The sequence below is a fragment of the Pelodiscus sinensis genome, chromosome 25, assembly GCF_049634645.1.
Source record: "Pelodiscus sinensis isolate JC-2024 chromosome 25, ASM4963464v1, whole genome shotgun sequence".
Lineage (NCBI taxonomy): Eukaryota > Metazoa > Chordata > Testudines > Trionychidae > Pelodiscus > Pelodiscus sinensis.
The window spans coordinates 18,849,633-18,859,281 of record NC_134735.1 but is presented as its reverse complement, the minus strand read 5'-3'; positions in this window follow the sequence as shown (position 1 = coordinate 18,859,281).

Below are 9,649 nucleotides of genomic sequence, written 5' to 3'. Positions count from 1 at the left end.
AGGTTCCTCATCCCTGCCTTTAAGAAAGAAAACTTTGAAACCCTTTGTGGTAGACAGAAATTAACATTTGACCTTATTGAAAATGAAGTTTCCTAAAGTTAAAACACCTAATCGGTGTAAACATTCAAATTAAACCAGTCACCCAAGCTCCAGCACTAGCACAATGGCGCCGCGTGATGATGCAATGGACGGTGCGCACCCAGGCTCCTCCCCTCAGCTCTCTTCTGCACCCAACCGCCCCGTCCCAGACCCCAAACTCCTCGGTAGAAATGTGGCCCTTGACCACTTGCCAAAATGCCCCCCCCCCTATTAAAAATTATTGACAAAGCCTGATCCAAATGGTTTTTGAAACGTTATTTAATCCGAATTTAAATACATTCTATACAATTGGGAGGGTTGGGGGGAGGGGGACGCAGCTGCTGGCTCCTCAGCTCCTTGTGCTCTCACTGGCTGTCTTCCTGCTGCAAGGGAAGCAGAATCCGTCACATTCATCCCTGGGGACTCAGGGGTACTGGGCCCCCCCAGCATTTCCCCCCTCCTCCCCCCTGCGCTGAGACTTGTTCTGCTCTCTGGTCACCCCCCGTCAGGCCCGCAGGGTGAGCTTCTGACCCACCCAGCAGGGACGTGGGGTGGGGGCAGCATGAGGAAAGGGGCGGGGGACTCCCTGAGGGGATGGGAAGGAGACCCTGGCCCTGCCCCGCTCTCCTGCATCTGCTCCGGCTGCTCACCATGTATCCCAGGAGCTGATGGGCCTGCCCATGCAGGGCGTGGGCCAGGACCAGCCCGGCCTGGCTGGGGCGCCTCAGGGGGGAGCGGGCAGCGAGCAGAGCCTTGTCTAAAAAGCAGTTCTCCTGCTCTGGCGTGAAGAGCTGCCCAAAGACCTGAAATCAAGAGCACGGGAGGTTTCAGCTGACGGCCCAGAGCCCGGCCCCAACTCCTGGGGCTAAAACAGCTTCCTCCTTCTGCAAACTCCCTTCCAGACCCTGCACCCAGACGCTCTCCTCACCCTGCACCCCAACCCCTGCCCCAGGTCACACCTTCCTCCTGCCCCCAAGACCCTCCCAGACCTCACCCCCCTCCGCACAACAGAGCAGCCCTAGGCCACTGGCCAACATCTTGGAGCGACCTCCATCAAAAAGTGTTGCCCCCCGTCCCGCCCTGCTTCCCCTCCTACGGGAGATCCGGGGCAAGGTGCGGCGCTGCCCCTAGGAAGCGCCACCCCTTTGAAACGCCGGGACAGCGTCACAAAGGGGCAGCGCCGCCCTGTCCACGGCTCGAATAGTCGAGGGAAAATGCATCGACCATTCGATCAGCGACTCCCCGCTTCCCACCCCGCGTCCTACCCGCACGAGGGCCCCAGCCAGCCTCACCCCCGAGCCCTGCCCTGCCCTGGCAGCGCGTCCTTACCTCTCCCACCCGCACGGTGTTGCTGTGCGCCAGGACCCATCTCTCCTTATAGTAGTGCCTGCACCACAGGTCCTCTGCCTGGTGGATGTTGAGGCCTGCAAGAGACAAACCAGGGTGATTCTGCTGGCAGGTCTGAGCCCTTCCCCTCCCACGGGTCCCTGCAGGCATCCCTGGGCAAATGGAGGGGCACAGGGGGCAGAAGGGGAACACAGAGGGACGCATCCCCCCTTGGGCCAGTCTGGGGGAAAAGGGCTGGGTCCCCTCCCCCCGCCGCCGGCACCCTCAGGGTGTCCCTGGGGCCCAGGTCCCGGCTGGGTTCCTTACCCCTGTGGTGCAGGAGGAGTCGGTACAGGCTGTGCACCCCCTTCCGGGCCAGCCGGCTGACGTCTTCGGATGGGTCCGAAATAAAAAGGCCCAGCTGGGCCACGTGGTGACCCATCCTCGGCCAGTCGGCGGAGTTCTGAGGGGAGAGAAGAGGGGGGGTCCCTCAGCATCCTGGGGCTGCACGTCCCATGCTAACGGCCGCCGAGGCGGTTCTGAGCTCGGGGACGGACAGAGACACCTCCCGGGGCGGGGCGGGGCGGGGCGGGGCCGGCCTTGCGAGGAGACAACCCTGAGCAATGGCCCCGACTGAAGGGTCACTCCGGGGGTGGAACAAGGGGATCCACTGACGGCCACTCCCCAGTCTGGGGCCCAGGTGCCCCCCGGAAAGGCCCAGGGTCGCCCCTCCCCGGGGAAAGGAGAACGCGGCCCATTCCCGGCCCATTCCCAGCTCTGCCTCCCGGGGACGCTCCCAGCCCCGCGCCCTGCAGCCCCAGACCCCCCGGCTCCGAGGTCACTTACCTCAAACCCCGGGAGGGTGGTGGCGACTCCCAGCAGGGCCGTGGTGCTGCCAAGGGCCCTGGCTCGCTCCTGGGGCAGGCGGGACTCCAGCCACGGGCTCAGGTGCTGGGGGGGAAAGAGGCAGGTCAGGACCCGTAGGGAGGCGCCGGTTCTGGGCAGAGCCTGGGGCTCCTCTCAGACTGTGCCCCCCCCCACCCCCAGCCACTGACACAGCTCCTCTCTCGGCCCCCCGAGGAAGCAGGGCCAATGGCCCCGTCCCCCCCACGGGGCTCACCTCCATGATCAGCTGCAGCCTGGCGGTGTCTGGGGACTCGGCGAGGAGGCTTGCCAGTAGGGCCTGGAGGTCGACGGGAAGGGCCCGGATGAACTGCTGCAAGACAAGGGGGAGCCCTGGGTCAGAGGGGGGTTGGGGAATCCAGGCCACCCGCTGGCCCCGGGGTGCAGCCTTGAGCAGGGTCTGAGCCGCCTCGCAGAGCAGGGAGGAGCCCAGGCTGGGCATGGAAGGGACGGGCCCCCAGGGAGAGCAACGGGAAACCTGGAGGGAAGGATCCAAACCTGCAGCTTCTTCTCTCCCTCTGCCCCCACCCCCACTCCTCTCTGGAGCTCCAGCCCAGCCCGGGAGCAGGGCCCGGAGGGACGTACCTGTGTGTGGATGGGCTCCTGCTGCCAGTCCCCAGACACAGTCTGTCCCACGGCCGCCCTCAGCAGGGGGCTCAGGAGCTGGGCCTGTAGGGGAGGCTGCAAGGTGCTGGCAGGAGAGAGGGGCAGAGACTGTTCATTCAGCAGCAGGGCTGTGTCCAGACTCAGGGGGTTTTTCGGGAAAAGTAGCCTTTTTCCGAAAAAACATCACCTGCGTCTAGACTGCAGTCGCGTTCTTTCGAAATTAAATCGAAAGAACGCGGCTTTTCTTTCCACGGCGGTAAACCTCATTTCACGAGGAAGAACGCCTTCTTTGGAAAGTGCTTCTTTCGAACGAAGGCGTTCTTGAATGGAACTAGGGCTTCTTCGAAAGAGAGCATCCAGACTCACTGGGTGCTCTCTTTCGAAAGAGGCTTGCAGTCTAGACATAGCCCAGGAGACAGAGACTTTCCCACTCCCTGGTCAGGGGATCTGCTCTGGGGGGGAGGCGGCGGGGGGGGTCGGTACCTGAGGCTGCAGGCGGCGTTGAGGCAGTCGGCCAAGACCAGTGGGGGGGGGGAGTCCTCCATGATCTCCTGTGAGACCCAAGGAGACAAAGGGGCGTGTGAGGCTGGGGCCCCCAAGAGACGCTCACACGGCCAGCGCCCCCACCCAGCAGGATCCAACCCCACTGCCTCCCGCTGGCCTGTAGCCCCCCTGCCCGGCACAGGGCCCCTCCCAGCACCCCCCTCCCAAACCGGGACCAGCTCAATCCTTGTCCCCAGGCCGTCTCCTGCCCCTCACTGCCCTGGTGACCAGCCTGTGAACCTCCTCATCCCTGCTCCCCAGGCGCATCCTCAGCAGCCCGCTCTGCTAACCTTCCAGCTCCCCCCCCATGGCCCGGGGAGACCCCTCCCTGTTCCGAATCCCCCTCCCTGTCCAGCACCCCAGACCTGCCCCATTTCTGTGTCCCTTCCTCCTCCAGCATCCCCGCCCACCCTCCCCATGTCCACCTCCCCCTCCCCCTCCAGCACTCCTGGCCCCACCCATCCCATTTCCAGCACCCCCACCCGCCGCCTTGGCCCAGGCAGACCCCTGTCCACCCCACATATCCCCTCCCCTCCTCCCGGCCGCCGCGACTCGCTCACCACGATCCTGGCCATCATGGTGTCCTTGCAGCAGCGCGGCGCCAGGGTGTCCTCGCCCCTTTGGAGGGCGGCGAGGCAGGCGGGGGGGACGGCCAGGAGGAACCGCTGCAGGGCGGCTGGGCTCTGCACCCCAGAGAGAGTCTGTGAGCCTGGGGCCTGCCTGCCCCCCACGGACAGCTGCAGGGCTCAGGCCTCCCAGGAGTGGAGGTGGGAGCTGCCGGTTGTCCAAGCACCCACACTCCCCCCCCAACTGCTTCCTCAGGCTTGTGGGGGCCCAGCTGGTGCATGACAAGAGACCTCAGCTTGGGGGGCCCAGGTCATGCAGGAGAAGGGGCCCCAGGGGGATCCCCAGGGACAAGCCCCTCCCGGAGGGGGGGACGTGCTGGGAAGGGGCCGGACAATCTCGGGTCCCCCCCGTGTGGAGAAGGTTCCTACCGTGTCCCGGGTGTGGAGCTGCTCTTCAATATCATAGATGGCCCCTTCCTCCACCCGGGAGTCCATCCGCTCCTGGCAGAGCTCCGCCGAGGCGCAGGGGGGCTCTGTGCGGGAGGGAAGGGACCAGGGTGACTCCAGCGGCCAGCAGGGGTCACGCGCCCCCATGTCAGGGACCCAGGGCAGCTTGGGCCCCACACGCCCCTCGCAGGGACCCATCCCCCTTCCACCCTCACATCTGCCAACGCCCTCAGCAGAGCCCCCGCCAGGAACAAGAGAGCCAAGCAGCAGCTCCCGCCCCCATCCATTGCCCTGGCTGCGGGGCAGACACTGGGGCTGCCCCCCCGTGTACTGGGTGAGCCCCTGGGCCCAGCATGTTCACGGCCCCTCACCTGGGTCTGAGCGGCTGCAGGAGGTGGCCCGGCTGCAGCTGGAGGCCCAGGCGCTGCTGCTCACTGAGCTGGACCCACAGCTGCAGGGGCTGGTGCGGAGAGGCTGGGGGCTCCCGGAGACTGGCAGGTCCCCGGGGGCCGGGCAGGGCGATGCCCCCTGGTGGTAATGGGGGCTGGGCTCCTGGGGCAGGTGTTTCTCTCCACAGAGGAGGCCCCAGAGCCACCCTACCCGGCTGCCCCGCTGGGCTGGGTCCCGCCTTCCCAGCCGCCTCTGGAGCCAGGTCCGGAGGGGCCTGGCCGGTGGGCGAGTCGCCCCGAGCTGGTGGGATTCAGCTTCCCCGCCCGCGGGGACGGAGGAGCTGCTTCCCACCGGCCCTGGGGCCATCTTCAGGGCTTTCCGGAACCACAGCCTGATGTGTTTGGCCATGCTGCAAATGAGGGGAGCAAAGGGGAGCTTGGGGCGCAGCCTGCAGAGCGAAATCCAGGGGTTCCAGCTCCCCAGAGCGACTGCCCCCAGCCCCCAAATGGCCCCTTGCTTATCGGCTCGGTCTTGCACAGGCACTGCAAGGACCTGAGTCTCCTGCCCATCAACAGCCCCTGCTCGGCCAATCAGGGGAGAGTCTAAGGTGTGGGGGTGGGGGGGTGGAGCCTTCTCCCCAAAGACACCGGCATAGACCTGGTCCAGCCCCACCTCCCCAGTCCCCACAATGGGGGCGGCATCCCCCGCCCCACGGCTCCTGCAAACCACCCCCCCTCCTTCAGCTAGTCTGTTGGGTCACAAGCTGGGGGGGCAGCAGGGGAAGGTCACAGAAGAGGCAAGAACAGAGCAGAAATGTGGGCGGGATGGAGGAAAAGGGAAACCAACCAGGAGAAAGCCCCAGTGGCGCTAAGGACACAGCCCAGGTGAGGAATCACCTTCTGGCCCTTGACCGAGGGCTGGGCCTGCCTGGAACCCAGCCGGCCCCGGGCGGGATCCAAACCCCTGGGGGCTCTTACCTTCTGCAAAACGCTGTCCGGATGTGGAACTCACAGAGGACAAAGCAACTGTGAGCAGGAGACGCACCAGAGCTAAAGCAACCGGGGGTCTCCAAAGTCCCCTGGGCCCGCCCCCCCCTTTTCTCAGCCTGAGATGTGGGTTCCTCTGTGAGGTCACCACCTCCCCACCTGCCCTTTGCCTGATCTGCTGAGGGCTGCCCAAAGCCCCTGTGAGGTCACTGCCCCCCCCACCTCACCCTGCCAGGCAAATGTCCTGCCTCTGGCCACCCCTCTGGGAAGTTGGAGCCATTCCTAGGGGTCCCCCCCACTCCCTGACTGGGCATCCTGCAGCCAGCAGCTCCAGTAGCCCCATAGGCTGCTCCCTGCCCTACGCTGCAGGCTCCTTGCACAAGAACTGTTTCACACCGGAGTTCTTGCGCAAAAGGTCTCGTGCAAGAGCACCTCCACCCTGCCATGTGCTTTTGCACAAGAGTGTCCATGGCACTGTGAACGCTTTCTCGTGCAAGAAAGCTCTGATGACCATTTTAGCCATAAAAGTGTCTTGCTCAAGAAGCCCCTGGTGCCCGTCCACGCTGCCTTCTTGCACAACAGCTCTTGCACAAAAGGGGCTTATTCCTCGTGGGGAGAGGAATAACTCCTGTGCAAGAAGCCCTCTTTTCTGATGCTTTACTGCAAATTTACTTGCACAAGAATTCACGTGCAGTGTAGACGCGCCACAAGTTTTTGCACAAGAACAGCTGTTCTTGAGCAAAATGCCTGCAGTGCAGACGTGGCCTTGGTGTCACCCAGCACTGGACTTCCTGGCCAGGAGCAAGAGTTAGAGCCTCCCACTCGCCCCGCTGCCTCTCACGGGCTCCCGTCCGGCCCCAGCCCTGGGCTTTGCCCTAGCGCATCCCAGCAAGGCCTCTGGCCTGCACTAGACCCATTGACATGTGGAGACTCCACCACTGCCCTGGGGCGCTTTTGTCTATGGGACTCGGACTCACAGCTGAGCATGGAGCCCGATTTTAGTTCGAACTAGCGGGGTAGTGTAGACATACCCCCTGAGACTCACTGGTGCTGGCTCACCCCCTGTCCTGCTCGTGGCTCCGTTGTCCTCCTCCCCACAGCCCCCCCCAGCTCTAAATGCTGCTCACATCAGTTCCCCTTCCCCGTGGCCAGGCCCTGCAGGGCTCTGGGGGCTGGTTTGCTGCCCTCAGCCCTGCAGTAGCCTGCTCCCCAGTTTGCAGCCCCTCCCATCATGCGTGGGGTCTCCTGGTACCGGAGGGAGGACGGGGGCAGACCAGGAAGGTTAATTTGATGTTGCAGCGGCAGGAAGAGGAGGGGTGGCGCAGAGGAGCTGTCAGTACATTATCCCAATACGCCATCCCAGTGCAGGCGTCGCACTCAGCTCTACCTGCAGAGGAGTCTCTATCTGCGCTGAGCAGAAAGGGGGTCTAGGACACACACACAAGTAGCCCCAGAACCACGCAGGAGCAGAGTCGTTCTGCGAAAGGGAGAGGTTTATTGGGTCTGCGAGGGCGGCCGTAGGGGGGTGTCGTGTGTGTGCCACTCATCTCCGTCTGGGCAGCGGCACCGGTCGGGCTCACAACTGGGCACAGGACCCGACCACGGCACCATCGATCTCCAGTGTATCGATCTGCTGGAAGCCGCGGCAGAGCTGAATTGCAGAACGGCTGCCCATTGGCAAAGACCTTGAAATGCTGGTTCCTGCAGCCGATGGAGAGGAACCCACTCCTCCTGGGGGGAGGAGCAGCCAAGAGAGGGACCCACTCAGACCGGTCTGGCAGCGTGACGTAGTGGAACCAGCGCTGCCTAGGTAGGCTTTTACCTCCCCCCAGTCTGCTTCTGAGACCGAGTTTCCCCCTCTGCCCCATGGGCTAACAACAAGGCACTTTACAAACATTCTCTGTGTCATCGGCATTGTATGAAGGGGGAAACTGAGGCATGGAGCGGCATCTGATTTATATAGCTCAACCCAGTCCCCACCCCTCTCGGTCTGCAGGAAAAGAAGCCAAGTGCTCTTGTTCCCACTACTCCTCCATTCCCCTGCTTCCACCTGATGTCAAATACACAAAGCTCACTACTTCTTCTTTCCTGCACTTAAGCCAAGCAGATCAGGATGGGGAGGAGACATGAGGGAGCCCCCAGGCTCTTGCTCTCTCTCGCACATACACACACATATATTACTTTAGAAAATGCCAGGTGTGAGCTAGAGGAGAATCTCCATTAACTGTTAGCACTATAGGGCATATGATACATACATAAAGCATTTACAGTCCATCCAGCAGAGGGCAACAATACACCCCACACACATGTAGCTCCCCCTCCTTTTCCAAATGCCCCAAGATTTAAACTACTGGAGACTACCCATTAGCTGCTAGTTGTATAGGAACTATGGGTATGTCTACACTACAAAGTTAATTCGAACTAACAGCCGTTAGTTGGAATTAACTTTCATAGGTGCTACACATACAAACCGCTAGTTTGGACTTAATTCGAACTAGGTAAACTTCATTCTACCAGGAGTAACGCCAAATTCGAATTCAGTAGTTGGAATTAAGGGCTGTGTAGCCACTTAATTCGAAGTAGCTGGAGGCCAGCCCTCCCCAGGTTCCCCTGGTGGCTGCTCTGGGCCAAACCAGGAAAACTCCTCTCCTCTCCCCAGCCCTGGGGCCCTTAAAGGGGTAGACTCTGGCCAGACGGCACTGCCAGCAGTCTCTGTACTAGGAGGAGGAACGTGGCCGTCTACGGGCGCATAGCGGCCGCCATGGCCCGAAAGGGACACAGGCCACCCAGGAGCAGGCGAATCCTGGTGTTCTGGCTGTGGGGGAAAAAGACAGCCACAAGATGGCGTTTGGAGTCACACGGGCGAGTCGCCTGTCCAAGCGGGACCGAGTCCCTTCCAAAGAGAAACCATGGCAGCCATGCAAGTCCAAGGCTGCACAGGAAACCTCAGGAGCTGCGACTGGGGCTCAGTTCGCGCGGCCACGCTTCCCAGGGGAGGCATGAGACAGGCCCAGAGGTCTGCGCAGCAAACAGGCCCGCAGGAGGGAGGCGGCTAAGAACCCGCGCGGCTCGTGCGTTTCTCCCTCTCAGCTGGCGTAGAGGCGGGAGGGGAACGACACCTGCCCGGCTGGAGCTTTCGCGCTTGGGCTCGGGGCTTAAGCCCCGAGGCCGAGGCCCCGGCGCGGTTGCTGGGAGACGGGCTCCTGTGGCACGGCACGGCCCCTGAACCTTGCCGGCCACAAGGTGACCTCACCGAGGCCGAGAGGGATGGCTTGGAGGTGGCAAAAGGGAGCCCGCTAGCAAGCGCCAGGAGGCCGAGCGTAGCCACGTCCCTGGGTGGGCTCGAACCACTATCCTTTCGGTTAACAGCCGAACGCGCTGACCCATTGCGCCACAGAGACCTCGAAGGGCTTTCCGAAACGCTGCCTAGCAGCCTGCTCCTCTGCCTGGCCGTGCCAGTGCAGCCCAGGTGCTAGAGTGGATTGCGGGCAGTCTAGCCCCAAGGGAGCAGAGTGGCGCAGCGGAAGCGTGCTGGGCCCATAACCCAGTGGTCGATGGGTCAAAACCATCCTCTGCTACGTGTGGGCCGGCCTCTTTTGACTCCGCGCCTTCACTCCAGGCTGCAAGTAACTAAAGGCCAGGCCAGGATGCCGCCTGCGGGGAAGCTCTCGGCAGCCCCCCGCTTCCTGTGTGGGAGGCACGGAGGCCTCCTCTTCTGTCCTCGGGCAACAGGGCTTCCTCCTGCCCTTTTCCCACCCACAAGGGCTGCCGGGACCCGCTCAGGGAGCGCGCCAGGGAGGCTCT